The following is a 6,605-nucleotide window of genomic DNA, read 5'->3' as shown; positions in this document are numbered from 1 at the left end:
AAAAAAAAAAACATAGAAATAGACTTGGTTTTAAACCTGGAAAGGGAGAGAATTGGGACACACCCCCAAGATGGGTACCATGGGGGCATATATCTACAGTCCTAGCACTTGAAAGACAGGTAGTAGTGACACACACCTTTAGTCCCAGCACTCGAGAAACAGAGGGATGTAGATCACATTAAGTTCGAGGCCAGTTGGTCTACAAAGGGAGTTCCAGGACAGGAACCGAACTATGGAGAAACCCTGTCTCAAAAAAAAAAAAAAAAAAAAAAAAAATTTTAAAAAGGAAGGTTGAGACAGGAGGACTGCCATGAGCTCATGGGCAATTGCCATGAGGACAGTCCAGACTACATAGTAAAATCCCAGGCCACACTGAACTAAAAAATAAACCTTATCTCAAAAAAAATCTAAAAAAAAAAAAAAAAGGAGGCTTGAGAAGCAGCTCAGAGGTTAAGACCAACTGTTGCTCTAGTAGAGGACCCAGGTTTGATTCACAGCAATCACACAGTGGCTCATAGTCCAGCCCTAAGGGAACGCAACCCCCTCCTAACTTCCATGGGCACCATGCACACATGTGGTGCACCAAGAAACAGGCAAAACACTCTTATGCAAAACATTAAATGACCTAAATTAAAAAATTTTAAATAATACAAGTCTCCAGAGACAGCAGGACGTGTATCTCTGTGGGCTCAAGGACAGCCAAAGATAGAGAAACCCTGTCTCTGACTCAAAAAAAAAAAAAAAAATAATAATAATAATAATAATAGGAAGGCCTAATGGCTCAGCAAGTAACGCCTCAGGACAAGTTCAATCCCCAAAAGCACATAAAGAAAACTGATTCGGCCGGGCGCGCACGCCTTTAATCCCAGCACTTGGGAGGCAGAGGCAGGCGGATCTCTGTGAGTTCTAGACCAACCTGGTCTACAAGAGCTAGTTCCAGGACAGGCTCCAAAACCCTGTCTCGAAAAAAAAAAAAAAAAAAGAAAACTGATTCCTAAAGTTGCCCTTTGACCTCCACCACACTCATGTTGTGGCACACATACACACACAACGTTAAAAATAAGTAACTAAGAGCTGGAGAGATGGCTCAGAGGTTAAGAGCACTGGCTGCTCTTCCAGAGGTCCTGAGTTCAATTCCCAGCAACCACATGGTGGCTCACAACCATCTGTGCTGAGATCTGGCGCCCTCCTCTGGCGTGCGGACATACATCGAGGCAGAATGTTGTATACACAATAAATAAATCTTTAAAAAAAATAAGTAACTAAAATACAATAAGACAAACCCTTGCACTTTCCAACTTTAGTGCATGTGTTAACAAACAATAGGAAAAGAAGACAAACTCCACTAAGCTTCAATAACTTGATTGAAATATCCCTGAGAACATTCATTGCCCTCATTCCAATGCTATAATCAATTGTTTTACTGATTAAGCTACCAGGAACAATGGAGGTATTTTGGGACAGTGGATAATTAAATCTAATTGTGTACAAGCACCAATACTTTCAATACACACTAGAACCTGATTTATCAATCTCTGCTGAGTTTGCTTTGCATGAGTATATTCCCTTTTTGAAAGAGAATATCTGGAAGATGGTTCTGTCTCAAAAAAGTAATAGCTTTAATCAATGCTAAATGTGAGATTATGACTGAGATCAAAATATCGCCTTTGAAAGGAAGTGGTTTGGGCCATCACACTCCATCAATTGAAAAGGCCATCACCTGAACACACTCCCATTCTAGAGTGGAGAAAAGGGAAAGTCACAAAGTTGCAAGTACCTGCTGTACTCTACAGATAGATGGAGTGCCATGCTTAGCAACTGTAGTGTTGTCTACCAAACACTCAGCCTGTCAGAGTTAGGGCCTGACAACTGTTCACTCTAAATCCATGCGCTCAACTTGGATTCAGGATTCATTTATAAAAATAGCTGCTGCTGTTGTTGGTCTTTGAATCTCTGCGCTGATGACTGGGCAGTGTTACCCTATAGGCCCAGAGCAGCTGTATTTCCCTCACCACACCCATTGCTCTGCCTACCCAGCCAAGCGGCCGGCAACCGCCCCCCTCCCGCTTGTCAACCCGCCCCCCATCTCTGCACCATACTAATCTCCCTCCTCCTGGGCTGAGTGAGCAAATTACAAGCACAAATATCCCCTGATGCAATGCCACAACCATCCCTGGGAAAGAGCAGGGGCAGTTGCCAAAAGCGCAGCAGTAGGGAAATGGGCGGGAGACGCTCACGGAGAGCAGGACACAGTCGGGGCCAAGAACCACCGCAGGGGCGCTCGGGAGAAGTACAGTAACTGGACCAGCGGGGGGGAAGGGGGGCTCCGGGGAAAGCTGGTAACACTAATCTTCCCTGAGAAGTACAAGCTACGCCACCCCACCTCACCCCGGGAAAGGGCGAGCTCCCAGGATTCCTAAAACACAAACCCCCGTGGGGCAAATCAGTCTCTTCCCTTGGAGCGGCGACTGCATTTAATCTACACAATCCTGGAGATAAAGCCTCCCCAACACGCCCAGGAGGCAATCTCAACTAAAGCTGAGCTCCGCCTGGAACAGCCCGAGAGAGCCCGTCCCGGGTGCTAAGTTAACCACAATCTCTTGCTCTGAGTAACGTTTCCAACGGGCGCTGCTAGTCCTGCTCCCTAAGTTTCAGAGCTCTGCACCCTTAAAGTGACCGCTCTGCAGTCCTGAAGCCAGACTCGGGAAGCGCGTCAGTCCCCATACTGCGCGGGGCCCACGCACACAAGAGTAAAGATTCTCAGGACCACCGCTCAACCCCACCCATCAAGCACAGAGCGGACACGCGGAGGCTTCCCTCAGTTCCCACGTCCACTGTCCTCCCTCCTGGAGCCTGCAGAAACGTCCCGGGGTTCTTGTGCATCCCCCCGAACCCCACCCAAGGCCCCAGACTGCAGCCGACCCTCGGCGCCGGGGCGCAGCTCCTGCCCAGGCTGGCGGCTCCACAGCCCCAGACGCCCCGAAACAGGACCTCTCGGCCCGTCTCGCCCCGTCCGATCCCCCTCGGAAGACACAGCGGAGACTCCGAAGGTCACGCCCGCAGGCCCCCCGCCGGGCCCCCTGTAGCAGCCACCCCGGCGTCCCGCAGGCCGGCAGCCACCGCCCTTCCCCGCCTCGGGCGGGACCTGCGGGGTCTCCCGCGGTCACCGCGAGAACTTAAGGGCAGCGTCTCCGAGGACAGCGAGGAGACCGACCGTCGGATCCCGTCTTCACCAGCACTCACCCGCCGCCGCCAAGCCCAAGCCGGAGCCGCTGGAAGCCGGGAGAGGGCAGAGAGGAGCCTGGAGCAGCCGGGAGGAGCCGCAGGAGCCACAGAGCAAGCCGGAGGGGCGGGGCGCAGGGAGGTGGCCGCTTCCTCGTCGCCCTCTTGAAGGCCGGCATGAAGGCGGGGCGTCCCTCACAGCCAGTGGACGCCGTTCCAGCCAATGAGCGCCGCGGAGGGGCGGGCCGAGGCGCCGCGAGCCAATCCACGCCCGCCCCTGCTCCTCCACCTCTCCGTGGAAGCGGCACGAGCGACGGGCGGTTGGCGGAGCGCGCGTCGGAGGTCTAGGCTGTGGCCTCCCGCCTGCGGATACCTCAGCGAATGGCGAGCTTCAGGCTGCCTCCGCCGTTCTGAGATGGCCACGGCTTCCTTTCCCAAGAGGGAGGATGCTAGTGTGCGGCGCACGCGGCCTGGGTGCGGGTGGGCCCACGCGGGCCCTGCCTGGTGGGCTCTATGATGTAATCTGGGAGGGGCTCGGGGCGGGTCCTTGGGTCCTGTGCCGCAGGGAACCCTGACGGCGAGCAGAGGGCGCGACTCGAAGCTGCTGCACAGAGCCTGCCTTGAAAGGTGACAGGACCAAGCTGAGTTGAGACCTTGTTGATTGCAAAACTGATTATATAGTCTGGCGTGTATTTAGTAACTGAAAGTAACTTCATGTTTCTTTTAGTTTTTTTTTCTATGAAGTTACTTGAAAATCACCTTTGTGTGGTTTGGTTTGCTTTTTTGTTTTTGTTGTTTTGTTTTGTTTTTTTGAGACAGTCTCACACCATAGCACAAGCCTGCCTGAAATTCACTTTGTATCACCCACCTGCCTCAAAGTGAGGGCAGTTCTTCTAGAAGCCTCACCCTTCTAAATTCCCAGGAGCCCCCACACCCAGCTAAATTACCTCCTCCCTCTCCTTTTTTTGAGACAGGGCCTCACTGTGTTTGATTTACTTTATATTACCTCAGGATAGTACTGGTCCAGAAAAAATAGTGATGCCCAATCCCACTGAGTGCTTGCTTCATCTTCCAAGTAGTAGAATCACAACAATCCTACATGGTTAGTAAATATATCCTCATTCCCGTTTGTATTTTTGGTTAGCCTGGCTTTAACAGTTTAGCCATCTCTCCAACCCTCCACATTCCCTGTTTATGAAGGAGAGGACAGACTTTAGGAACAACATAATGTCAACAAGGCAATGTTTGGCTAGTGGGGCTTTAACTTAGGTATCCAGGTGCTAGGATTGTAAATTCAGCCTTATAGAGGTTACCAGAAAGACTTGTTTAGGAAGCACAGCTGTGTTTTGTAGCTGTGTAGCCTTGGGTAAGCTAAGCCTCAGTTTCCTCATTTATGAAAATTAGATAATAATCACTCTCAATAGAGTTATTAATAGGATGCCAGTGGCAAAATACTGATGACCCATATTCCTGTAAAATCTCAACACAGCCTAACAAACTGTGTAAAGGTGTGGAAGCCTTCTGAATGTATCACTGTGGTGCCATCATTTCCTCTGTAGGATCTTTCCATCCTGCAGGGAAGCTCCTTAAGCAGGAAGGTTAACAACTCAAAATAGCTTCAAGAAGTTCCAGAAACCAACCAGATTCACTAGGCTCCTCCCTGCCAGAATTCAGTGTTCCTCCCAGAAGACCAGAGGTTGGCTGCAAAAAAGACTCTCAGACCAGACCAGCTGCCTGAAAGAAGCAGAAACCAGCCGAGCTGCCTAGATGAGGTTTAGATCAGACTCACCTGGAAGGGACACTCTCCAATCTGCTGAGTGGCTTGCTCACTGTGCGGGGTATTCCAGAAATCCCAGTTCTGTGAGTTGTCTCCTGTTCTGGGGTGGACCTTGGTGATGTGACTGTCTTTGAGCCTTTTCTGCTCCTGTAAGTAACCCCTCTCTCATAGCCTTTCATATAAACTCATTGTTTGACCAAGTTAAACCTTGGTCTATCCTGAGTTTCCTTTCTAGGGTGAGTGGACTTGTGTGCATCTCCCCAGGAAAAATTTGGTCATTGATTTGAACTGTAAATGGAGATAATAGTTTCAAGGGATCCATATTATTAACTCTCCTAGAGCTGGACAATGGTGGCACACAATTTTAATCCCATTACTCAGGAGACAGGGGCAGGTAGATCTCTGAGTTTGAGGACAGCCTGTTCTACAGAGCAGGAGAGCCAAGACTACACAAAAACCTTGTCTCAAAAAACTGAAAAATAATAACTATCCTAAAGAACATACATTTGTACTTAGCATTTAGTGGTCATAGTTTACTATGAAAATCATAGTAACTGGGGCTGGAGAGATGGCTCAGCGGTTAAGAGCATTGCCTGCTCTTCCAGAGGTCCTGAGTTCAATTCCCGGCAACCACATGGTGGCTCACAACCATCTGTAATGAGGTCTGGTGCCCTCTTCTGGCCTGCAGGCATAGAAGCAGACAGAATACTGTATAAATAATAAATAAATATTTAAAAAAAATTTTAAAAAACCTAAAATTAACCAATTAGTAATAATAACCCAGGTATGGGTGACTTGCCTTTTACCCCAGCACTTGGGAGTCAAAGGCAGGCAGATCTCTGTGAGTTGGAAGCCAACCTGCTCTACAAAGTAAGTTCAAGAACAGTCAAGGCTATTACACAGAGAAAACTTGCCTCAGAAAACCAAAAATAAATAATAATAACAAAAGACCAGAAGTCCAAGCATGTAGTAAACGGGGGCTGGAGGATTAGTGCAAGGCCTTCCAGGAATACCTGAAATCCTGTACCAAACAGAAAAGTAGAGGTTTGGTGGGAAAGCTACAGAATTGTGGAGAACCAGCCAATAAAAGACCATTAACACAAACCTGAAAACTAAACTATCTGATGTAGATTGCACACCTGTTATTTAAGGCCCAGATCACGGTCTAACGCGTGCTGTGCACACACACACACATGAACACGTGCACTCCGGCACACCCACATATGCTCTACGCCAAGGAAAATGTAAGGAACTAACATAGTCATTTTTCCAACAAATACATATGGTGCACCTTCCTGTTAGATACGCCACACAGTGAGTAAGCACATTCACAAAGATACAGGAGCTCCATTTCCTAACTGAAGTGGTACACACCTGCGACACCAGCACCGACAAAAGCTACTGAGTTTCAGATCATCTATGAGAAGTTTGATTCTAGTCTGCACTACATAACAACAACAAAAACACTGGATCTTGGTGGTTGATCTCGGTTGGCTGGGGACTGTCACGCACCTAAGGCAGGAAAAGATCTTGCGTCAATCAACTCTAGGCTCCAACTGGAATTGCAGACAGTTGTAAGCTGTCATGTGGGTGCTGGGAATTGAAC

The 6,605-nt window shown here is 48.8% G+C and overlaps 1 protein-coding gene across 1 annotated transcript in view; it reads right to left on the bottom strand.

The window, feature by feature from the left end:
• Map4 (microtubule associated protein 4) overlaps nt 1–3,614 on the bottom strand; it is a 137,373-nt gene extending 133,759 nt beyond the window's left edge. Inside the window, exon 1 of the mRNA XM_013346523.2 lies at nt 3,244–3,614. The gene's annotated coding sequence lies outside the window, so the exon portion shown is untranslated. The remainder of the gene's footprint in view (nt 1–3,243) is intronic.
• Nucleotides 3,615–6,605: the final 2,991 nt, after the last annotated feature.

The sequence above is a fragment of the Microtus ochrogaster genome, chromosome 5 (assembly GCF_000317375.1).
Source record: "Microtus ochrogaster isolate Prairie Vole_2 chromosome 5, MicOch1.0, whole genome shotgun sequence".
NCBI lineage: Eukaryota > Metazoa > Chordata > Mammalia > Rodentia > Cricetidae > Microtus > Microtus ochrogaster.
The sequence above is the reverse complement of the archived record's forward strand: the minus strand, read 5'-3'. Positions and strand labels throughout refer to the sequence as shown.